This window comes from Megascapheus bottae, unplaced genomic scaffold (genome assembly GCF_031878675.1).
Source record: "Megascapheus bottae isolate mThoBot1 unplaced genomic scaffold, mThoBot2.hap1 H_1, whole genome shotgun sequence".
Classification (NCBI taxonomy): Eukaryota; Metazoa; Chordata; class Mammalia; order Rodentia; family Geomyidae; genus Megascapheus; species Megascapheus bottae.
Window position 1 is genome coordinate 1,227,741 of NW_028327858.1, and position 25,482 is coordinate 1,253,222.

At 42.4% G+C, this 25,482-nt stretch overlaps 1 non-coding gene across 1 annotated transcript; it reads left to right on the forward strand.

Moving 5' to 3' along the window:
* The first annotated feature begins 24,412 nt into the window (after window positions 1-24,412).
* LOC150038972 (U6 spliceosomal RNA) lies at window positions 24,413-24,514 on the forward strand. Its single transcript, XR_016534579.1, has one exon. It is a non-coding gene; the product is annotated as a U6 spliceosomal RNA (small nuclear RNA).
* Window positions 24,515-25,482: the final 968 nt, after the last annotated feature.

Here is a 25,482-nt window from a genome sequence, read left to right on the forward strand (position 1 = left end):
ATCCCTTTAACATTGGTGGTCAAGTGGCAATTTCCCCCTGACCACATATAAATATAGCTTTAAACCTCCTTCCAACCAGTACCTTTTAGGTAGCAATTTGGAAGCTGGTTGTGGTTTAAAATATCCTCGAATCCTTATAGGACTGATAAGAGGCAGTTGGCTAACCATTTTGCCTCTGGCTAGAGGTTGCCATGTGTGGCCCTTTATTTAAAATAGATTCTTCCACACATAAGAATTTTATACCCAAAGAAGAACAGACACAAAAGACAAGCATGGGCCACAAACAAGGTAGCAATTTTTAACTCCTGAACTGATAGCTGTTTAGACTTACTTAAAAGGTTTCATACTACAGCTACTTAAGAGACCCTCCTTGTCTATACCTTTGAATCATTTCCCTGGTAACTTGCTGTGTTCCTTCATGACTGGGTGGAGATGGGTAGGGGTGAGGCAGGACTTAGTTCAGGAAATAGGAATCGGATCCCAGAACTCTAGAGACAGTAACACCTCTTACACAGCAGCAAAACATTTCAAACTTGGCTTCTCCTTAGCATTTTGTCGGCAAAGCACCTTAGTAAGCTTGACTCGAGATTTTCTTTTTTTCTCATTGGCCCAGCAATTTTAACACCATCCAAGTAAATTAAAATGAAGGTAAGCCACACCATTCACAATACCCATCGAGGTTTCCGTCCCTGGTGGAATAAAATGCTTTAGCTTTTTCCCCCTACTTTTGGAGAAACCTTCTGGTAATTTGCTTAGCATCCAAACAGATTAAACTCATCATACCTTAATGATGGGGAAATAAGACTCTTCTTGGAAAAAGACTGCCAATTTAAATACAAGTCAAAGGAATAACACTTTCTATAATCTCATCTCTCTGAATGTCTGCTGTCTGTGAAAGGTAGGAAGAACATTGTAGAATTCTTGTAAAAGCCACCAAACAAACATCTCTGAATTTTAGTGATCAAAAAACAGTGTCTTAAGTTGTGGCTTATTTTATAGACAGAAGAGCAAAACGGCAGGAAAACTAGATTGTTGATAATGTATCACATCTAATGCTAAAGCTGGAAAAACTGATGGGAAAATTAGGCTTTGATTTTTAGTTTTTCATCTTTCAGAATGAACTTGAATAATGATTGCAGATATGAACTGAAATCTCTAGCAACAACATGAATGCCAAGACTGTATATATATATATAGCTGTTCCCAGAGGAAAGGGCACTAGAACAAAGAATAAACAAGTAACAATGTAGTAATAAAACCCAGAAACAGTACAAAAGGTCTCAGAGGCATAAGGAAAACTACATGAAAGAAACCCTCAAAGCAGGAAGCCCTCTGGAAGGAAAGGGGCAAACAGCAATAATGTGAAGAATAGAATGTATTAAATAAGCCCAGGTCAGAGCCAGGCTTTTTTTTTTTTGGTGGGTCATGGGGCTTAAACTCGGCCTGGGCGCTGTCCCTGAGCTCTTCAGTCCAAGGCTACCACCCTACCCTTGAGCCAAGCCCCACTTCCTGTTTTTTAGAGGTTAATTGGAGATAAGAGTCTCAGGTCCTTTTGTGCCTGGGCTGGCTTTGAACCTTGATCCTCAGATCTCAGCCTCCTGAGTAGTTAGGGTTACTGGCATGAGCCACTGCGCCAGGCTGGGGCCTGGCTGTTTGTTTGTTCGTTAGGCTAGATAATGGCAGGTGACCATTAGCACCAAAAGGAAATGCTTCTCATGGATATTAAAAATCAGATTTATGGCTGGGGTGCCTTAACTCAGGCCACAGCAACATTTCCAGCTTTTTGTTGGTTGATGGGAGATAAGAATCTCACGGACTTTCCTGCTTTCCGCTGGCTTTGAATTAGGTCCTCAAATCTCAACATCCTAAGTAGCTAGGATTACAGACATGAACATTGGCACCCAACATCTTTGGGTTTTTTGTTTTTGAGATAAGATTGTTTTGCCCAGGCCAATCTGGGCAGTGAGCCTCCTGTGTAGCTTCCTGTATAGCCAGAACAGCATATGCCTGACACCATGTCTATTGAGGATGGAATCTCAGACTTTTCGGGTGGGGGAGGGGGATGGTTTGGTCTTAAACTGTGATCCTTCTGACCTCTGCTGCTATAGCTAAAATTGTATATTTGAGCCAGTCTGAAAAGCCCATTTTTTATTTTATTTTTTAATATTTTTATTGTAATTAATAGAAGGGTTACATTATATTCACCAGATAGAAGGTGCATAACTTCACAAACACTGATACCCTTTCTCATGACATGAAAAGCCTATTTTTAAGACCCTGTAAGTTGTCTATAAAATGACACTAATTCATGAAAGACATGAATTTTAGGATAATCAAAAGTTCATGAGACGTGCCCTTAAAAGTTAACCGTGTGCTTCACTTGCACTTCTTTTTAGGGAGGGGTTGGAATTACGAGGATAGAAGGTGGAGTGACCTGTTTGGTATTTTGAGGTGGTACCTTCTCAGCCACTTATTGGGGCCCACATGAATCTAGGCTGAGTTCTCAGCCAGCAGATTGACTTTTTTTTTTTCTTTTCCATTTCAGCTTCTGAAAATTCATTCATTTGCCAGCCAACTCCCTTCAGCTGACTCCCTTTTACTAGCTAGGGTGAGTGAGCTCATGATTTCCCGGTCTCCTTTGCAATTCCCTATGAGGCAAGGTCTCTGGGAAGCAAGGCTGCATGGGAGAACAAAACCAGATCCCTGAGAGTCAGACCTTTTGTGGGGAGGGCACCTCAGGTCTCTCAGGCTGTCCCCAAATATCTGCCATACCCTCTAGCTACTCTGTGTGGCTGAGCCTGTGATCCTTCAAAACCCAGATCTGGTCATCACAGAAACACATCCTCCACCACACCATCACAGCTGAGACCCTCCAGGCTGCACAGTGCTGGGGGTAGGAGAAATAGTTTTGGCATCTAGCCTTGGCTACAATGTCCCTTCCAGCCTCTTGACATCTCCAACGGACAGAACTAGCTTTCTCTACCACTGTGAATCTCGCCTATGGATGCACTGTTCTCTCCCTGGAGACCTCTTCCTCTTCCCCACAAGAATTCTTACTCCTGTAGCTCAGCTCTCAGTTCAAGGGTCACTTCCTCAGGAATTCTCCCCTAACCCCTCAAAGCTAGGTCAAGTCACAGCAGCACAAGTCCTCTGGACTCATTGCCAGCTCTTTTGTAGTACTTAACAAATATGCAAATTTTACATTAAACTGGGAATTTGGTTAAAGCATTTTCTCACCAGTGTATCCTGAACCTGCCTGGGATTCATTCATCTGTTGAATGAGTGAATGAGAGTCAAACCCATTTCCTCTACAGAGTACAGAAAATACCACACCTCAGTCTTATTAATTAGCTCACCTCTTTCTTCACATTCAGCTCTGTCTTATACAAAGTGAAATTACTTAGACAAAACTGAGATCTACCCTTGGAATCTACCTTGATCACATTCTGGGTTCTCATACTGTTTTCAGAGCAGTACATTTTAGTTGCATGATCCTATGAAGTTTGCAAGGCACATAACTATAGATAATATATTGAAGCTCCACGCAGTTAAGAAGTTTACCTCAGTGCCCCATAGCATGTTTGAGTAAAGAGCTAGGACATGAGAATATGCTTATTTTCCCCTTCATACCCACATTTACAGAGAACAGGCACAGCCCAGAGCTCAAGATTTCATACACACTAATTAGTGCAAATTCTATAGCTCATCACAGTTTTAAAGTTGCTGGTTCTATGAGTCTCACAGTAATTTGTAATTACTATAAGCACTAAGGGGAGGTGGCCTACTTGTGAGTGATACCACATTAACAGGTCACTTCAATGGCTGATTCTCTAGTGATGTGTTCCCAAATTGGGTCCTATTCACAAAATTCGGCAGGGTGAATTAGATCATTGTTCTGCCAACATTTTTCTCCATTTCTTCCTTTCAGTTTCTTTAATAACCTGAATGTCTTCAAAGGACTTGGTGAAAACACTATCAAGGTTGGTCCAACATTTCTCCTTGCTTGATAGGGACCCAGGTCACCTGAAAAACACATTAAGATGCAGATTCTCATCCAGTCTGTCCACAGTGGGACCCTTGATTTCTGCCAAGCTCCTAGGCAAAATAGGAGGCTCTAGTCCCCAGGCCACATTTTGCATAAATTACTTCTTTCTGTATGTGTGCCAGTAAGTACTAAGATTTGAACTCAGGACTTGAGTGCTGTCTTTGAGCTTTTTTTTTCCCCTCAAGGCTAGTGCCCCAGCTCCACTTCCAGCTTTTTGGTGGTTAATTGAAGATAAGATTCTCATGGACTTCCTTGCTTGGGATGGCTTCTAACCACCATCCTCAGATCTCATCCTCCTGAATAACAAGTTTACATGCATCAGCCATCAGCATTTGGTGGTAAGCTTAAACTTTAAAAAAAAAAGATGATATCAAATTTGTAATTTTTATATTGACATGTATTAAGCTGGCTTCAAGAGTTGGAACTGACTAACTCTCCCTCTCCCTCCCCTCCCCCTTTCCCTCTCTCTCCCTCCTTCTCCCTCTCCCTCTCCTCTTTCTCTCTTTCTCTCCCTCTCCTTGAATTCAGGGCCTAGGCACTGTTCTTGAGCTTTATTTATTTATTTATTTTGCCAGTCCTTGGACTTTCTCAAGGCTAGAGCTCTACCCCTTGAGCCACAGCACCATTTCCGGCTTTTTTTTTTTCTACGGATGTGGTACCAAGGAATCAAACCCAGGTCTTCATGCATGCTAGGCAAGCACTCTACCACTAGGCCAAACTCCCGGCCCATGTTTTTGAGCTTTCTTAAGGCTAGCACTCTTTCACTTGAGCCACCAGCAACACTTCTGGCTTTTTCTGTGTATATGGTACTGAAAAATCAAACCCAGGTTTTCCTACATGCTAGACAAGCACTCTGCCACTAGGCTACACCCCCAGCCCCCTTACTGTCTCTTAACCTCCAGACATTGCTCAGTCTCCAAAGTGCTTTTGAAGTGGCCATAATTAAAGCAAAGACAAATCTTAGGAATAATTCTTAAATGGAGAAATGTTGGAGATAAGAGATGGAAGCAGAAAGCAGAGTATGCAGTAAGCAACCTGAATGCATCTATGAAGCATCTAGGAAGACGGAGAGCTATGTCTAACAATGAAAAAGAGAGTCTGGTTCTACATATTGAGATAAAAAGAAGGGTAAAAAGTGGGTGCCAGTGGCTCACGCCTATAATCCTAGCTACTCAGGAGGCTAAGATCTGAGGATCATGGTTCAAAGCCAGCCTGGGCTGATTTTTTTTAATTTTTATTTTGCCAATCCTGGGGCTTGAACTCAGGGCCTAGGCACTGTCCTTGGACACTTTTTGCTCAAGACTAGAGCTCTGTCACTTGAGCCACAGCACCACTTCTAGCTTTTTTTTTCTGTGTATGTGGTACTGAGGAATCAAACCTAAAGCTTCGTGCATGCTAGGGGAGCACTCTACCACTAGGCTATGCTCCCCCCACCATGGGCTAAGATTTTTATCTCCAATAAACTACTCAGAAAAAAAGGCAGAAGTGTAGCTGTGGCTCAAGTAGTAGAGTGTTAGCCTTGAGCACAAAGAGGCTTGTGGACAGCTTCTAGGACTTGAGTTCAAGCCCTAGGATTGGCAAAAAGAGGAGGAAGAAAAGGAAGAGGAAGAGGAGGAGAAAAAAAAGGAGTGGGCCATTAACTATTTCTGTTTCTGAGATCCAAGTCTATGTTACCATTCACAATTTTGTGAGCATTTCCTAGTAAGACTCATTCCCTTCTGTATTCACAGTGCTTTCTGATGAATGGTCCTGCACACTAGTACTCATGCTGCTCTTGCTTAAAAGCGCCAGTAGCTTCCCATTACCCCAACATAAGGCACAGCATCTTATCCAGGCACTTGAAAGCATGTCTATGGTTCTTCCCCAGTCTTTCCAAACTTTTTCCTCACAATTCTTGATTCCTGTTTACCACTCAAATCATCTCACGTGGCAGCTCTTAAGTTCTCTAGTGGTTTTATGCCTCCTTTTTCTCAATAGGTTAAAAACAAAAAATTTTTATTTGTTTTTTGTGAATTAGATAACTTAGTATATACAAAATGCTTAAGACAATGTCTAGCCAATGGAAAGACCATGAAAGATGATAAGTTCCCCCTCCAATAACCAATGCTCTTTTATACAGTTTAAGTTAGATAGAGGAGACCATGTGAAGATTTTAGCAGATATTAGAGTGATGCAGCCACAAGCCAAGGAGTGCTAGCAACTACTGCACCTTGGAAGAGGCAAGGAATAAATTCTTGACTCTGGAGGGAATACAGCTCTGCTTGCTATTTGATGTTAGATGTCTGGTCTTCAGAGTTGTGAGGCAATACATTTCTGTTGCTTTTCATCTCTTTGTCACTAACCCTTATCTACCATTCCTTAACTTACCCAACAGACATAAAAAGCTTGACCCTGTGCTGGGCTCATTATATAATTCTCTTTTCCGTATTATTGCTGCTTCCCTCTTTGCTTCCAATAGGCTTCCTGCTTTGAGCATTTCTTTCATAGGAATTTCTTTTATGATCATTTGTTACAGCATCATAAGGAACTGATCCAGGGCCCATTGCATTTTGTCTATTATCAATAAAAACCAAAGCAACCAAAGCACCAATAGCTCATGCTTACAAACCTAGCCACTCAGGAGGTAGAAACTGGGCAGTCCCTAAGACTCTTATCTCCAATTAATCACCAGAAAACCGAAAATGGCGCTGTGGCTCAAGGGGTAGAGTGGTAGCCTTGAGCTGAAGAGCTCAGGGACAGTGCCTGGGCCAAGGGGTTGGGTGGTAGCCTTGAGCTGAAGAGCTCAGGGACAGCTCACAGGCCCAGAGTTCAACTCCCACGACTGACTTAAGAAAAAAAAAAAGAAAGAAAGAAAGAAAGAAAAAAAATTGGGCCTTTTCGGGCACATCTGCAACAGGAAATGGAAATATGGGAGCTGTGGTCCAGGACAGTCCACACAAAATATAAGACACTATCTGCAAAAGAAGCAGAGCCAAAAAGGGCTGGAGACTTAGCTCAAGTGGCATAGTACCTGCCTAGCAAGCATGAAGACCTGACCTGAGTTCAAACTCCGGCACCACCATAAAAAGCTGGAATTTGAAATCAGGGTTCGTGCTTGCTGAACAGGTACTTTATCATTCTCCACAGATTTGTTACTTACTCCATATTTTCCCAGGCCCTGGTCTGTTTGTCCTTGCCAAAAGTAGCAATTTGTTCTTGGTGTCAACTGTCCTCCCCAACTGCCAGTCCTGATATATTTAAATATAGACTACAGGTGAACAGGTGGCTCCTTCTGCCGGGTAGATGTTAATGAAATAGGCTATAGGCTTGCATCTGGACATCTTTTCCTTCCTCATATAGAGATGTTGGTTTTCTTGGTGTCTTAGTGGAATTGCTGTTATTTGCTCATTTCTGAGCCTGTTTTCCTTGTAATCCTCCAGTGCTAACTTCAGGAAGCCAGCTCCTATGGGTAACCATTGTTCTCAAGATCTCCCCAACCAGGGTTCAAGAACTCAGCACCTGACCACCACTTGTTAGTATAAGGTCTGATTCAAATGTGCAGATGGTACCACATGCTTTCTATTTATGGTTTTTCAGATGCATGATGGCCCAAAAGCTATATGCATTCAGTAGAACGTGAATTTTGATATTTTCCCACAATGCTTTGCAATGGTACTCAGCTACCAGTAAGCTATGTAGTCAAGAACATGTTAAATGCATTTTGTGGTATTTTCAGTTTATGATGAGTTTAGAGGGTGGGTTGGATATGGCCTCAGCATAAAATATGTGTGGAGCCAGGAGTTTGGCCTAGTGGTAGAGTGCTTGCCTAGCATGCACGAAGATCCAGGTTTGATTCCTCAGTACCATATACATAGAAAAAAGCTGGAAGTGGTGCTGTGGCTCAAGTGGTAGAGCTCTAGTCTTGAGAAAAAGTCCAAAGACAGTGCTCAGGCCCTGAGTTCAAGCCCCATGACTGGAAAAAAAAAAAGTGTGTTCTCAAACTTAGAAAAAGTTTCAAGGAACACCCATGTGCCTTTTACCCAGATTTACTTATTGTTAGATTTTACCTCAATTACTTTCATTTTTTTGTACTCTTTCTCTTTGAATGATATGATGGGAAGTTACATACATCATGAGTCTACAACTCTAAATGCCTTGTGTACATGTCTGAGAAATAGGGATGATTTTTTAGGTAAGTACAGTAGATTTATTTTAACTTTATAAAATTATATTAGCATGATCCATATTTCAGTGTGATCCTGTGGTTTAATGCTGTCTTCATAGTATTGTCTACTCTCCAACCCTCCTGTGCAGCACTAATGCCAGATCACGATGCAACTTGTGCCTCTCACCTCTTTTAATTTAGAACATTCCCACGGCTTTTCTTTGTGATTTATGGTGTTGACATTTTTTTTGAGAATACAGTTTCCCTCACCTTTCTTTTCTTTTCTTCTTAAAGCAGACCATACCTATTTTGCATTTGTCTGATGTTTTATTCTCCACTCTTGGCTAGAATATTAAAATCAACATCATGTTCTTCTGGAGGTACCATAGATATCACAATGTCCATTTGTCTCTTGTTAATAATGTATGTTCGTATAAACCCTCCAAAATCTTGCCCAGTTTTTCTATTGCATCATTAATTTTCCTTTTGCACTAGTAAACACATAGTGTAAAGGGAAATATCTTTGGGGAGTTACTTTTAAAACCATGCAGATACCTTGTTCATCAACATCTCCTCGCTATGATTTGACATTCCACAATAGATTCGGCATCCCAAATACTTTTACTATAATGTTTATTAAGATATTTTTCTTGCTCTACAGTTCCTTCTATGTTTCCAGTCAGTTTCAGTATTCTACCTTCCCTTCTCCCTATTTATTTTCCTATTATCAGTAGATTTTCATAAGTTCCCATTTCTTCATGTCTTGGAGTTCATTCCTGTTCTCAACTTGGGGATTGAATTTATCCTAGGTTGCCAGCAGGATCTCCTTTGAGTCAGCTCTGATGTAAGATAGCTATTTAAGGAATGTTTCTAGATTTTAACTGAATTATAAAATACAAGATGTTCGCAGTTCTTCTGTGTACCCCAGAATAACAGAAGAGTCACGTGGTACAGTAGTTAAAGGTTTGAGATTCAGACAAATCTGTTCAACTTTGGTTTTTCTGTGTCCTACAATGTCTCTGAGGGAGTTGATTTATCCTCTCTTTACCTCTATTCCCTCATGAAAGGATGATAATATTAGAATCTACCTCACTTAGTTGTCATAAGGACTAAATGAGATAATGTCTAGGAGCTGTTTAGTGGAGAAACCAGCATGTAGGTACTTGGTAAATGTGAACTGGTGCCATATTGTAGTTTCCTGTGTACATAATCTGGTTTGTTTCAATTATTGTTAATTCCTCTCCTTCTCCACCTCCTCCTCCATCCTTTGTCTATCAAGGGGCTTAAACTCAGGGTCTAGGTACTGTTTCTGAGTTCTTCAGCTCAAAAACTACTACTCTACCATTTTGAGTGACAGTACTACTTCTGGTTTTCTGGTAGTTAATTGGAGATAAGAATCTCATGGCCTTTTCATGCTCAGTCTGGCTTTGAACCCCGATCCTCAGATCTCAGCCTTCTGAGTAGACTGGATTACAGGCGTGAGCCACCACACCTGGCTGTTAATACTTCTTGTAGCTAGTAGGCACCATCCAAAAGGCACCCAAATTCTTCAGCCTGCCCTTTTACATTACAGTTCAATTAACTGAATTGTTGGATATTGTGGGGATCGAGGAACTGCTTTATTGTTGAGAACCAGTGGTTTGAGGTCCTGGGGTGAGTTTTGTTTTGTTTTGTTTTTTATGGTTTTAGTCATCAGAAAGAGTGGAAGAACCAGGCAGAATGCTCACCCTTCCACCACACACTCCATATGCCAGGCCCTCTCTCCACTAAGATCAAGGGCACCGCTCATTAGGTTCCTTTTCCCCATCAAGGGGTACTATCCAGAGCATCAGTGGGAAAGTATCTCATTTTCTGCGTGACTCATCCTTATTCCAAGATTAACATGCTCTACTTTCATTCTTTGCCTCCCACTCAGTTTTACAGCCCTCCAGAGTCTCTGCGCCCCATTTACCTCCCACGCCCACCCATTTTCCCTCCCCCAGCTATGCTTTTACCTCCTAGCCCCAGACTGTCCTACCATCCTCAGATTCCACTGACTATGTGTGGTGTACTTTGGTTTATAGGAAGCATGTTCCTGAAATACCACTCTGATCTATGTTGAAAATAGCCTGAAGAAATACACTTAAGTTGCAGTTGCATATATACAGGGACAAGTGTTTGTCCATGTGCTTCCAATCTTCCAGTAAAAGCTGTGCATTGTAGAGAGATACGATTCATTTCCACTTCCTCCAAATCTAAAAAAAAAAAAAAAAATCAATGATCTCCTGATCTATGGAGATGGTGAACGAACTAGAACTGGACTAAATGGGCCATTAGCTGAGGCTTTGGGAGATGTTTTTATTGTGTTCAGATATTTAGTTTGATGCTGTTTTTTTTGTTTTTTTCCTAAATATGCTCTTACTTGTATAATTAGCTATTACTCACATGGAAATACTAGTAAATACTGAAATCTTTTCAGAGGGGTGGTATAATGTCTCAAGATGGAGGGTGGTGGATGAGGGTAACGGTAGATGGAGTCAGGATGGTCATGAGCTGGTAAAGGGGAAAGCAGAGCAATGAGTACATGGTGATTATGATACTACTGTTTGTAATAGAAATTTTTAAATGCTAGTTTCAACATTCCTAATTCTCCTATGACTTCCTCTTTCTTTCTGATGAGTTGCATTTTTACTCTGTCTCTCTGCAGTCTGTCCTTTCTTAGAAGCCAGTTCAGGCTATTGACAACTGCAGTTGCAGTTGTAAAATTCTCCAGTATTTAGAACCTGCACTTGCACTTTTCCTGCACTTGCCCTCTGGTTGCTACCTGTAAATGTTCTCCCCCTCCCCACTAACATGAATTTTTGACTCCTGGGATTGACCCCCATGCCTTGTAACATGCTAGGTAAACACTCTACCACTGAGTTACATCTTCAGCACTTTAAAATTTTTATTTTGTCTTTCACCAGGTTTCCCAGACTGGCCTGGAGCTTGCTATCCTTCTGTCTAGAATAACAAGTATATGCCACCAGACCCGATACACTAGTCTGGACACTGTTCTATTATGGGCAGAGATTCAGCCTGGTACTTTTCAGTATTCTGCCTGGTCTACCATAGTTTCAGTAAATGCTTTCTAAGTATTGGACATTGTTGTTGGTAAATTGGAAGAGATGAGTGAAGTGTCCTGAAAAATATTAATAAGAAAGGACAGGCTTTTAGCGGGGTGTCAGTGTCCAGGAGAATGAGATCTGAAGATTGTGGCAAGGAAAGTCCATAAGACTGTTTATCTCCAATTAAACACGAAAACGTCAGAAGTTTTTCTCAGGCTTAAGTGATAGTACCAGTCTTGAGGGAAAAAAAGCTAAGGGTACCAGGTGCTAGTGTCCTGTAATCCTAGCTTCTCAGGAGGCTGAACTAAGTATCATGGTTCAAAGTTAGCCTGGACAGGAAAGTTTGTGAGATTCCTTTTTTTTTTTTTTTTTTTTTTTGTGAGTCATGGGGCTTGAACTCTGGTCTGGGCGCTGTCCCTGAGCTCTTCAGCTCAAGGCTACCACCCTACCCCTTGAGCCACAGCCCCACTTCCCATTTTCTACTGATTAACTGGCGATAAGAATCTCAGGTTCTTTAGTGCCTGGGCTGGCTTTGGCCCGAAATCCTTAGATCTCAGCCTCCTGAGTAGCTAGGATTATAGACATGAGCCACTGTGCCCGGCTGTGAGATTCTTATACTCACTCACCAAAATCTACAAGTTGAGTTATAGGTCAAGTGGTAGAGAACTAGCCATGAGCAAAAAAACCTCAAGGATTCAAGCCCCAGGACCAGCCTACACACAAAAAAACTAAGGACAGTTCCAGGCTCTGTCGATTTGTTTGTTTGTTGTTGTTTGTTTATTTGTTTGTTTTGTTAGAGTTCTTTTGCAGAGAGTTTGAAGTACCTTATTTTACCTTTAGGGAGAACTGGCTTAAGAGAAATTCTCCCAATTAAGGCATTTCATAGTATGTAACAATTTAAGAACAATGGACACAAATGCTAGTAGATAGTTAACCGCCCCCAACCAGGAACTCAACAAAATGCTTTACATGGTAATAAACTCAGACCCTGTATCTGTTCTCTCTAAACATCTAAGTGAGGGAGTGGGAAATATCAAGAAGAAAATATCAGTTGTTAGTTTTCAAAAGTTTGCCCCAGGTGGCATGTAAGAACCGTCTCATGTTAGGCTTGTCCATACTGGCTTAATAGGAGGTGAGAATCAGATTCAAAAGGGACCTCATTTAGTTGTGGTTTACTTCTTTCCTCACACATGGTGCTCTTTCAAAATGCCTAGAACTGGTGCTGTTTGAGACCAGGGCTAAAAAGCCATGTGAAGTTGAAGAGTTTCACCTCCCACTTGGGAGTACTATGAAACCAACAAACTCCAAATCCTTTGGGAAAGCAGGCAGCAACAGTCTTCCTCTAGATCAGGGTTCATTGAAATAATGACTACCAGAATCAGAAAAACCTCTCCCCTCCGCCTACTCTCAATTTACTATGGCTGCAAGTTCTCTTCCTTGATGCCTTCTCCTCTGAGTTCCATTGATGTGCCTCTTAGCCTTCCTGTCTCCAGGGAAAGGAATCACCGGAGAGGACCAATTAAAGGAAGTTGTCTAGCATTCATGCAGAGCATAGCAGAGTCAAATGTACAAAAAAAGTCTGCTTTGCTCCCTGCAGCTCTCCAGAGCCTCTCTGGGAAGTTAGATCAAGACTTTTCTGGAGCTGCTGCTTACTCCCACTGAGAACACTGTCTTTTGAGTCCTGCTTGGGAGTACAGAAAGAGCAAGCAGCAGACAATAGGTCTAGCCTTTAGGAGAAAGTATAGGGAAGTGAGGATTTGAAGAAAAGCTTAGAGGTCTTATGATGCCTTTGCTCCCAGACAATCAATAGCCTTGGCCGGTTTGATTGTTCACTTGCTGGCAAGCCAGTGAACCAAATGAACTCTGGCAATCCCTTCTAGCTTCAGAGTCCTTTGATTCTAGAACCCCATAGGTTTCCCTTCTGTTCCCGTTGTACTGAGGACTCCTGTGCGAATGACCTCAGTCAGGCTCTAGTCACCCAGTCTCTAGATTTTCTGCCAGTAATTGGGTGACAAGTCCTTGTTTCCAGAAAGTTGTAAGACCGGCAGTAGCCAGATCACTACTAACTAAAGTGGCACTTTTGAGATGATTGATAATGGTATGTGGCTTCACTAATAAAGATAAGCCCAGTTCAAAAAACTTGGAAGAAGTTTTCCAGGCTGTCCAAAGGCTATTTTTCTGCAGGAATAACACATTGTTCTGTTCTTTGGTGTCTTATGGATATAGGCAACTACTTGTACTACTTAGACCCAACCCTCAACATCCTGTAATAGCTTCATTCATAAGCACAATGCTGAGCCAACAAATACTTTTTCATTTCATTTAATTTTTTTTAACCAATCCTGGGGCTTGACCTCAAGGTTTGAGCACTGTCCCTGAGCTTTTTTGCTCAAAGCTAGCACCCAAGATCCTCAAGTCTCAGTTTCCTGAGTAGCTAGGATTACAAGCACAAGCCACCAGTGCTCAGTAATAAATGTCTATTTTTTTTTGCTGGTCCTGGGACTTGAACTCAGGGCCTGGGCACTGTCCTTGGGCATTCTCAAGGCTAGAGCTCTCTCTGCCCTTTGAGCTACAGCACCACTTTTTTCTGTGTTTGTGGTACCAAGGAATTGAATCCAGGGCTTCATGCATGTTAGATGATCACTCTACCACTAGGCCATGCTCCCAGCCCCAAATATCTATTCATTCTTGACTGCCATTATGGTATGTTATCTTTTTTTAATTTTATTGTCAGGATAATGTATGGAGGGGTTACAGTTACATTTGTCAGGTAATGGGTACATTACTGCTCGAACCTTGATTCCCCTTCTCATGTTTTTGTCTCTCTTTTCCTCCCTTGACCCCCCTCCCAATCACCTTGTTTTCCCCCTTCCCTAGTTCAGATAAACAAATAAGTATATATACAACATAACAGATAAAGAGTCAGATACGGTAACTGCATGATATTAACTATAAGGGCAAAAAAAGAGGAAAGAAATAACTTCACATAGTACATTAAGAACATCAGTCACAAAGATAAAACCTCCTGTTTCCATAAGCTAGAGTTCATTTCGTTTAGTCTCATTCTGTGTGACCATATGTACATAGCTTTTGAGGTATTGTGTGGGATGTTATCCCTTGCATTGGATGAGTCTATCAAGTTTGATGGTTTTGGAGAAAGCTACTTAAGGACAGCAGCAGAGCCTGCAGTAGGAAGTAATCATATGAATGGGGAGTACTTTTTCAACAAAGGCTTTGGGCTGACTTGAGAGTCAGGTTTTGTAAACGGACAACCAAACCACAAACCACAGGGAACTAAGGGGATGTATGTAAGTTGGATGCGAGTGGCTCACATCTATTATCCTGGCTACTCAAAAGGCTGAGATCTGAGGATGGTTGTTCAAAGCCAGCCCCAGCAGGAAAGTCCATGAGATTCTTATTCCAGTTAACCATCAGAAAAAATCAGGAGTGACTCAAAGTAGTAGAGTAATAGCCTTGAGTGATACTGCTCAGCGACAGTGCCCAGACCCTGAGCCAAGCCCCATGCTGACTCCCCACCCATTCCCCAAAAGTATATGCAGAAGAACCCAGGAGACAGGGATCGTACATTTCTGTATCTTTCCTATTCCCATGGTCTACCCATGGCAGCTGGCATTGCCTTTGAAAATGAAGACCACTCATGTCAGCAGCTCTTAATGGCAACTTTCCTTGGTGGTGTTATAGATCTCTAAGCAGGACTCGCAAGCATAGCCTGCAAAGAACCCATCTTCAAGGCAGACATTTGAGCCATTGAGGTAAACAAGGTAGATGGGGGTCTTTGCATGAGTAGTTGCACAGTAGAAAGAACACTGGATCAGAGTCAGGAAGCCTGTGTCCTCATACCAGATTTTTTTTTTTTTTTTTTTTTTTTTTGCCAGTCCTGGGCTTGAGCTCAGGGTCTGAACACTGTCCTTGGGCTTTCCTCAAGGCTGGTGTTCTACCCTGAGCCACTGCACCACTTCTGGCTTTTTCTATGTATGTGGTACCAAGGAATCGACCCGGGGTCTTCGTGCATGCTAGGCAGGCACTCTTACCACTAGGCCAAACTCCTGGCCGTCATACCAGATCTTTAACAAATGATTGTTGTCACCTTAGACAATTCTTCTTTCTAGTCCTGTCTGCTCATCCATCCGACCCAGTGGTTTTTCCCATGCCCGTTTTTCACTTGGACCTACTGAATCCACTTCCAGGGGTGGAAGAACTTAGCTGAATGTCTTCAGAAGAGGCTGCTGTTCACACCAAAAAAAGGAAGTACTGATGTAAAAGGTGGCTGAATTCCACTCATTTCAGTGAGATTTGTCCAGGAGGCAGCTTCATAAGGTGTAAAATCCATCACCTACCCCAGCTAGAGATTTCTCAAGTGTGGGCTACTGCTCATTGCTCAATATGGTTTTGAAAGTTTGTACTGTAAGATGCTAATGCCAGTGTTCTTAAGCCTTGAATACATTAATAAATAATTAAGATAATGCTATAACCACCAGACATGACCTCACGAGTTACCTTTATTCTACTGGAATCTGCTGAAGATGCTTGTTTTCCCCTTACTAGTGATATGATCTCCAACCTCAAAAATTCTCCAAGAGAAACTTCTGGAGAGCTAGCTGGCTGAGCTAGGCATGTTGAGTAGAGTTACACCCATAGCACTTTCTCATTCTAAGAGATTTTTCTGGAACATTTCCTATGCATCAACAAGTTGACAACGGCTATGAAATTAAGGCATCATTTGGCCAGGGTACCAAAAAAGGGTCAAACCCTGTCCTTTAGCTAGTGTTCTCTCTCCAAGAGGACCTGAAGGGAAACCATATTAAAACACTGCCAGCTAGGAGCTCAGCATGGTAGTGCATGATGCTACTTACCAAGACAATTTCTAAAGCTAAATGACAGATAGCCCTAATATCTGATAAACAACGTATGACTTTGTTCACTGTCCCACTGTTAGGGATATCTTCAACTTTGATTTGTGTACTACAAATCAGTTCTCAGGCATTCCAGGGATCAAGACCAAGTAAGGCAACTTCCTATGCATCAAGTAAACTACGAAACCAGTACACAGGGGGTCGCAGGTGATGGTTCTGTTGCCCTCAGATGATTCCTTCAATGCCTGTCATAGAGAAATGCATCTGTTACTGACCCAGAATTCCCTGGAGGAAAAGTCCTGGAGAACTCCCTAGTCCCTTGGTTAGAACTGTTTCCACTTTTCTGGCAGGTGAAGTAACCTGTACTCACCCACTTCCTCTAATAACTCCTTCAATTGAGTATCAGTTCTCACCATCGGGATATCTAACCAAAAACTTGCTTGTTTCATTTGAAATGCATTTCCTCCTATTTCTTCCTCTGAAATGAAACTAGCGAAGTCTTGCAAAACTAGAACTACTTGTCCAAAGCCTGCCAGAGGCCTGGTGCATTTATGGGGTGGGGAAGAAATTCCAATTATCTTGTTTACCCACTTAGGCACACTGAGGCTCAGCTACCTAAGGGACTTCCATTTAATTTGTTTGTCTCGTTTGATAATTGGATAAGCTAAGTGAAATGAAGTGTTTCTGATGGTTCTGCCTGAAAGATGTGACTGTGCATTTATCTGCATGGCATTTTCCAGGCAGAGGGATGTAGAGGAAAATCCATGCTGCCAGTCTGCTCTTCCACCCTGGCTGAGACTCTGTTGCTACACTCCATACTCTGTGTTAATAAACCACTTAGTTTCTTTGAAAAGCTCACAAACTCCTCCAGCTTTCTGTCTTCTCCTGGTTCATACTGAGGTAATCCATCCAGCATGGTTTTCAAGTAAGACACTCCATCCACCATCCCTGCTTTCATTCAACAACTATGATCAAGCCATCAAGGATTTGATGGAAAATAAGTTAGCCTTTGACATACATGTGTTAGAAGCTATGATGTGAAGATGAAGAATGAAGATGAAGAAATCGGGGATGGGTCTGGTTTTTATAGGGACTACAGCTCACAGTTGTGGGGCTTAAGAGTAAACTCTGCATTGGTGGTTCACCCCTATGATCCTAGCTACTTGGGAAACTGAGAAAAGGAAAATGACAGTTTGAGATTAGTCCGGGCAGAAGAGCTCATGAGACCCCATTCGACCCACAGCTGATTCAGCAGTATGCACCAACCTCTCAAGCTATGTGGAAGGCTGAGATTTGGAGAATTTAAGTACCAGGCCAGCCCATACAGAAAAGTTCATGAGCCTCTTATCTCTATAAAGGGAAACCGGACAAGAGGCCGTGTGCCTGTGATCTCAACAACAGCGGGAAGCCGAAGGTGCAGCTCAAGTGGGCACTGGAGTGTGAAGGGAGACCCTACCTCAAGATAAACAGTGAAAACCAGGATCAGAGGCAATACCACCAGGGAAGGAGCTTGAAAGCCCAGCTCATTTGTTTCCTGGGAAATCCTCTTCTAGGGCAAGTGAGGCAACTTCTCTCGGCTCAGGGTTCCCATCTGCAAAGATGATAAAGCACACTTTTACTGGTGTTAGGAAGGCTCTGAAGATGAGGACTCGAAGCCTTCAGCCTGGACTGTGATTAATGTCACTTATCATTGAGAGGGTCCTCATGTTGAGCATTCACCAGGAAGACTGCTTAGTCATAACGTCTAGCTTTCTGGGCTGCATTTAAGGAAACAGAGAAAGATGTCCACGTTTGCACTTCTTTCTTGCTGATCCAGCTTGTGTATGTCGTGTGTGGTGTGTTGGTGAAGTGTGATGGTGAGGCTCAGCCTCATTCCCCAATAATGTCACAAAGGGACAGGACGAACAGGCATCACTGCCTCCCCTCCCCCACTCCCCGTAGCAAACATCTCCTTATCCCCAGTGCTGACTCATTCTGAGGTCAGAGAGTATTTCTCTTCAAAATACTGTATTAATATCCAATTGTGCAATGAGGCCAGACCGATCTGACTTTGCCTTCCTTGAGGGAGATGCATTTATTCAATATAAGTGAGAAGAGTAAATACAAACTGCTCACCTTTCTTCTAACATAGAGGGAGTGATTTGGTGATAATAAAGGAAGGAAAGTGATCGCAAACTATGAAATTATATCCTTTATAGTTCATATTACATTCCTGGTTTGGATGTCATGCTATTCCTATAAAGTGGGCAAATATATACGTTCTTGTATTGCCAGTTTACAGGTTTTTCTTTGGCATTTTCACATTTTGTATTTTTTTTTCTTTTTAAAGTCAAACAATGAAAGAGAAAGGCAGAGAGAAGAGATGGGAGAGGAGGAGAGGAGAAGGGAGTTGAAGAGGATAGGAAAGGAAAGAGAGGAAAAGGGAAGGGATATGAAGGAAAGAGAAAGGAAGATGAAAGATCTAACTAGTTTGTATTTCATAGCTGTCATGAATATTAGCCCTGAGAGACTGGTTCCTGCCCATGTCTCCTTGAAAGCAGAGGACTGAAATTTGGAAAACAAATTGGTAGGTCATTAGAGCAGACCACAGCAGCTTCATCCCTTTGTAGCTTTCTTTGTTGAACATGAGTGAATGTTGGAGCCTGAGCTATCTACGTGAAAGTCAGATAAGCAGAATGCAATTAGGCTTCAGTAAGCTAGGATGAGTGAGTGGTAACCCATCCTATAGGCAATTGGGAGAAGACAAAGATTAAATTTTCCTCTAATTTTCAGTTACCATCCCAGTGCAAACAGGACTTCAAACCCAAACTCCAGACTCCCTTCCTAATAGGTTACAGGCCCATAAGCCCCTCCTGTGTAGAAACTGACTAGCAAAGCAGACTGGAATGTTCCGGTAATAGAAGTTAATTGAATTCTCTGAGGGTTAATCAGAAAAAACTTATTGCTTCATCTTTGGAGTGGAAATCCATTGTGAAGATGTTTTTGCCTTAGTACTAATACATTGACCCTAACAGAAACTGTCATCACTGGAAATCTTAACATGAAGCAGGAAGGTGACTTTACTTGTTTACCAAGTCTCCCACCCTACTGTGAGTTGAATAAATATTTGTTGAAGTGAATTAAGGAAACCCACAAAGGGGTAAGAAGGTGATGGGACCTGTAGTAGAATAAGAATTGAAAGCAGTGCCAAGTCTTGGAAGCCTTACAGCATAGCAGAAAGGCTGTAGAGGAAGCAGTCAATCTGTGTTTGCTAATGTAATTAACAGGGAAGTAGAGGTTGGAACAGACACCATGCAGATTCAGTTCACCAAGCTGCCTTTGTCTTGTCTTTATCTGAGTAAGGATAACTGATAGGAAGCCCAAGTTATTTGAACATGATTTAAAAATATCTCTGGGTGCCACTATTGGGACTCTGAGATGTCCAAGTATTTCTTGTTATTTTGGTTCGTTTGATGTCATTATTCTTATAGATATCTTTACTGTCAAGTAACCTTCAAAAATGCATTAGGTGGGCTGGGAGTTTGACCTAGTGGTAGAGTGCTTGCCTTACATGCACAAACACCCAGGTTCTTCAATTCCTCGGTACCACATACATAGAAAAAAGCTGGATATGATGCTGAGGCTCAAGTGGTAGAGCTCTAGCCTTGAGAAAGTCCAAGGACAGTGCTCAGGCACTGAGCTCAAGCCAAGGACTGGCAAGAAAAAAAAAAAAACCAAAAGACAAAAAATGCATTAGGTGCTTAAAAAAAAGATTATAGGTAGAGTGATTAATCTAATTAATCATCAAACCTCCCTTCCTCCCCCCCACACACTGTGACAGTCTTCACTGTACTTAGTGCTAATTATGTATTCCATATTGGTGGCCTCTGTGGTCTTACCGAACAAGAGTTCTCCAGCCACATGTTCTGGGTATGATTTAACCCACTCCCAACCTCAGAAGTGGGGCACCAATGGCTCATGCTCTTCCCTGTGGCCCTAGTAACAGGCTTAGGAAAAGACACCAAGGTAGGCCCAAAGCCAACCAGAACTTTCTCTACAACATAGACATTGGCTCTGGGGATGGTTTGTGAGTCCCAACAGACTGCTGTCAACCACCATGGTTCTTGGGAGTTTCTGGCAGCAAGGCAATTTGCCTTAAAATAGCTCGCCAAAAGCCAATTAGCCGAAAGCCATTTCTGATAACGTTTATAAGGGCATTCATTGACTGTCTACAAAAAGAATCTTCTTTAAATGATGTTTATGGCAAACTGATCATCTGGCCAATTGGTGTCAAGCCTGGGCGATGGAGTCAGGAAGAAGCATGCTTCAGAAGAATAGTGTAAATAGATGAACCTAAGCGGTTCTGAACTCTCTGTTGCCCTTGACAGAAGCCTGCCACACACATTGCCTTTTCTCCAAACGTGACCTTTTACTCTGACCTAGATAGGGGTTGAGTTTTCTGCTACCTGTAACTGAAAGTATCCTGACTCATACAGCCTTGTATTTCTCTGCTCCCATATTTTGATCATATAACTCTTGGCTCCTACGAAACCTGGGCACTCGTGTTTGCCTAGGTACATGTCATGTTTTGCCATAGGGTAACTTTTTTTTCCCCTCTTCCTTCATCCCCCTCTGCCTGGCCTATGTCCACTGGCATGAACAGTTATTCCTTCCTGGTAAAGCTTCTTTAGGCTCTCCCGGCCCTATTTGTCCCTTCCTGCATTATAGTCCAGATTTTCTGGTTACCAAGATCAAGATCAAGTCATTTAGAATGTCATCAGGAAATGAGGAAGTTCATGACAGCTCTTTCCTAGCTTTCACAGATACACCTCCCCATACACACCAGTCACTGTCCCATCCTGTTTTCTATTGTCTATGTGTGTCTGATCTGGTCCCATCTCTGCAGACAGGTATGTACTAAATCACAGTTATTGTTCCTTTGTAATGTGTCTCAGAACCTCATGCTTACCTCAGGATATCCTTTTCCACTCTGCATCAATTTCTTGTGCCAGTCTCTCCCTGTGTCCAGCTGAGACTTGCTAGAGACCACCTGTGATTGCAACAACTATTCTTTGTATACTAGATTTAAACTTTGGTCCACCCAGTACTAGATCAGTATTTGTCCGTTGTCCAGATACCTATGAAAGGTGGGGCAGGATGGAGTCAAGTGGTGGAGGAGCTAAGTAAACCTGGAAACTGAGAAACGAACCTTTCCAAGATCATTTGGCCTCTTCAGGATTGTCCCACCCACTGGGCAATGAATCATATATTTACTGTGTGCTGTAATGTGGAGCTATTTAAAATAAGTTTTATGATTTAAGACCCCATGCATTTGGGTCTTATCTCTTCAACTAGATTATACATCTCCCTAACAGTAGAGGCAATGGCACTAAATATCTGTTCAAAATGACAGTAAGTATGTTATCAAACATTTTCTATGTAACAGACACCATTTTACTACTTTACCAAAAATTCCCCATGCCAGAAATTGAGGCTACAGTACATACCTAGCCAGAGTGGTGATTTAAACCCAGCCAATTTGATTTCCAGAATCAAGGAACATATTCTCAGCATATCATTCCTTCTCTAATGGGTGCTGTGTAGATATCAGACTGAAAAGGAAAACTACCCTCTGCTGTGTTAATTCTCCACTGACCAATTTGTGCTATGAATGCCTACTTTTATTTTGGCCAATGGCCTCTTCTTCACAGTGAGCAAATGAATGCCAGAGAAATAATACAACACAAGATGGTCCATTTTCAAACCAGTGCTTCCCTCTTGGCTAGTTCATCAGCCAGATGCCCTGCCTCCCTCCCACTATCTGGCATAACTACAGAAATATCCAAATTGCAAAGAGCCTTCTGGAGGCATGAGCAATTGCTAGACAGCATGCAAGCTGCTGTGCCAGCCAATAGATCACTTCATCCTCTTCCATCTTATCTACAGGCCAAGTTCAGTGGGAGGAGCATCTGAACCTAAGGTTCCCCATTAGATGATGTCAGGCATTCTGGAACGGAGCACTGGGCTATTCCCAAACCAGCAACTGAGCCATTAACCTTGTCTCCTTCCACTGCCCTTGTGAGACCCTCAGCTAGTCTCAGCTGTCCATTCCCCTCTTCCTAGTTTTCTGCCAAGCTGTTTCAGGGTTCTGATACTCCAGCCAAACTCCTCCTGATACAGAAAGGGTACTTTACAGATGGAGGACAGGTAGCATATATTTAGGGCCGCATAGCTCTGGATGCATGTGGATTGGGCATTCAGCTTATCTCCTTCCAGGAATCCCCCTTCTACCCCTAAGATTTCTTGTCTCTTCTCACCCCCACCCCCACAGGTCAAGGTTTTTGTGTACCCCAGTGTATCCCCCTTCTCCACTCCTGCACAGTTTCTTGTGCCCCTGGGAGCCTTTTGAATCCTGACTTAAGCTAGAGGATCTAGGGGGAAAGGAAAGAGGTGTGAGCCAGCAAGTGGGGGTAGAGGGAAGCAGACTTGCAGCCGGCAATGCCTAATGGTGGAAGGTATGTCTCAGGCCTGGAAAAGCCACGCCAGGGATCCAATGTCCTGTGAAGCAGTGACCCACCCTTCCCCCACAACAAGATGAGTTGTGTTAGTCTGCAAGAAACCCTTTTTAAAGAAAAGGGGGGCGCTTCCCGGCAGAGACCTATCAAGTCCTTCCTTCACTCAGCTGGTCAACTTGTCTGTCCACTGAGTCCCGGGCATCTGTCTGTCTTCCCCGAGGCAGCTCATCAGTTTGTGAACAGGCATATAGAAATAACTCAGAAGATCAGATCTGAAAGGGACCTGAGAACTCACCTCATCCAACACTTCTGTTGTCTTTTTTTTAATAATTGAGGAAACTGAGGCCCAGAGAGTAGGAGTATGTAGGTAAAGTTCACACAACCACTGAGCACTAATACTGAAATGAGAAAACTGTATTCTTTATCCGACTTTAGGTTTCCTCTTATCCATCCACCCTATTCTCTACACAAAGAAGCCCCATGGAGAATATCAGCCCCAAAGCCCTAATCAAGAACTTACATCAGTTATCTCTCTCAACCTGTCCTGGGGAACCCCAGCTTGTGAGATTCTACTCCATCTGAATATTGTCCTTCACAACAGTGAATGATGCTTCCAAAGCAATGGTTTCACAAAAGACTAGAATCAAAGAGGTATGTATCCATAGCCTGCTGAGCACAGCAAGGATGTTTTCTCTGCTCTGTAGCCTTTGGCCAAGCCTGGCCCCATCCTGGAGTGAGCAGAAGCCAAGGGCTTGCAGAGCTTCTTCCTGAGCAAACTCAGCCATACTGGTTGATACTGAGGCTATCCCCCACACTCCTTGGTTGCCACTAGGCCTTGGGACATCTTCAGAGCTTTCTTCTTCATCCTCCTGAGCATTGTGGCATTCCACAGAATAGCTAGGTAGGACCCTACAAGAGCCTGTCATGGAAAGACCACCTGCCTCCCAACCCAACATAACATGAAGTCTCAACTAATCTCACAATCACAGACTGGAGGGCCCAGAACCTTCTGGGAACTGTTTAATGCCTGACAGTATTACTTCTTGGTCTCTATGAGGAAAGTGTTGATGAAATGGGGGTGAGGATGAAGGGTAGCTCGTATTCAAACTGTCTGAGTAAAAGTCATGTTGAATGGCCCAGGGAAAAGGCTATTAATAGGCCCCTGCAGCCTTCAGCTTCCTGGATTGAGCTGGGCGAGGATGTGTCAGCAGATGGAAAAACTAACAGTGGACCTGGGAAAAAGGGGATGTGCAAGCCATGAGACCGAACTTCTGAGCAACCTCTGGTGGGGTACTGACCCACCCTCCTTTGAACATGTGATCTATTTAGCTGCCATGAGATCCAATTCTGAAACCATTATTTAAAGCTGCAGCTATATCCAGAAAGTCTTCTCCTTCCCTACTTTCTCTTCACTGACTGAGCTGGTCACCAAAAAAGAAGGCTCTGCCACTGCAATGCAGAGGGTGCTAGGCTCATATTGTGTGCGTACCCCTCTATGTACCCACCCTGTCTGCTGACTCTGTGGCATGATATAGATTAACATACTATGTTGAACCCCAGACTCTGACACTGGCTTTCCATATATTACCTCACTCTTGAAATAACCCTGTGAGTCTAATATGCCGATATCTTGCCTTCAAAATGGAAAAAATAAAGCTGAGTAAATGTTTTTGCCCAAGGAGCTGGTATCAAGTATTTAAGTTAGATACTTATCAGTATCTAACTATGGAAGGGGCTTGTGCATAGTTTCTTTAAGATAGTCAACTATGGAGCCTGCATCAGCACATGTATGAAAGTTAAAACAATGAAAAAAAATTAGCATCCCCTGCATAAGGAAGACACCCAAATTAAAGGAAATGTTCCATATATTTTTTAAAGGTAGTCAGTGATGTTCATTTTACAGATGAAAGAAATTGAGGCTCAGAAAGTGGTAGAACTGGCTGGGAGTTTGGCCTAGTGGTTAAAGTGCTTGCCTAGCATGCACAAAGATTCCTTGGTACCACACACATACAAAAAAAAAAAAGCCGGAAGTGGTGCTGAGGCTCAAGTGGTAGAGCTCTAGCCTTGAGAAAGTCCAAGGACAGTGCTCAGGCCCTGAGCTCAAGCCCAGGACTGGCAAAAAAAAAAAAAAAAGAAAGTGGTAGAACTATACCGTGATTCTGGGTCTTCCTGACTATCAAACCTGTGCTTCCTCCAGATTACAGGAGGGCAGGGACTCCAGCTGCCTATTTGCCTATGAGTTTGCCAGGTCCACTGCTTCCTCAGAAAACACCTGCCTTGTGTGCTCGGGTTAAAAGTCTGTTAGTTCTGGGGTACCTGGTGTCAATACTATCTGATCAGACTGATCTTGGGGTGGACATTTTCTTATCAAAAATGATACCTGCCTAAGATGGGAAAGGTGTGATATACATCTTCCTGAGCCTATTTCTGTAACCATCGTGTCCAAAATGATGGCCCTTCCAGCCAGCTTTCCTCTGCTTTAATCTTCTCATAGCCCATTTCTATTAACTCATTACATATGTGTTATGTATAATACATATATATTGCCTATTCTTTTATATAGAGAGAAACTATATAGAATCTCGCTATAGAAATATATATACTCTATATATTTCTATATAATAGACATATTATAGATCTATATCTACATAGATCTGTAGCTATATCTATTTATATCTATCTATATATCTCTATATAGAGATTATATAGTTATAGCTATATATACCTATATATATAGGTATATATATGCCTGGTTCTTTTGTTTCCCTGCTCTGATGTCTGTTAGAATGTGCGTTCTGTAAAGATAGGCACTCTGCTGTTTGTTCACTGAGATTGCTGA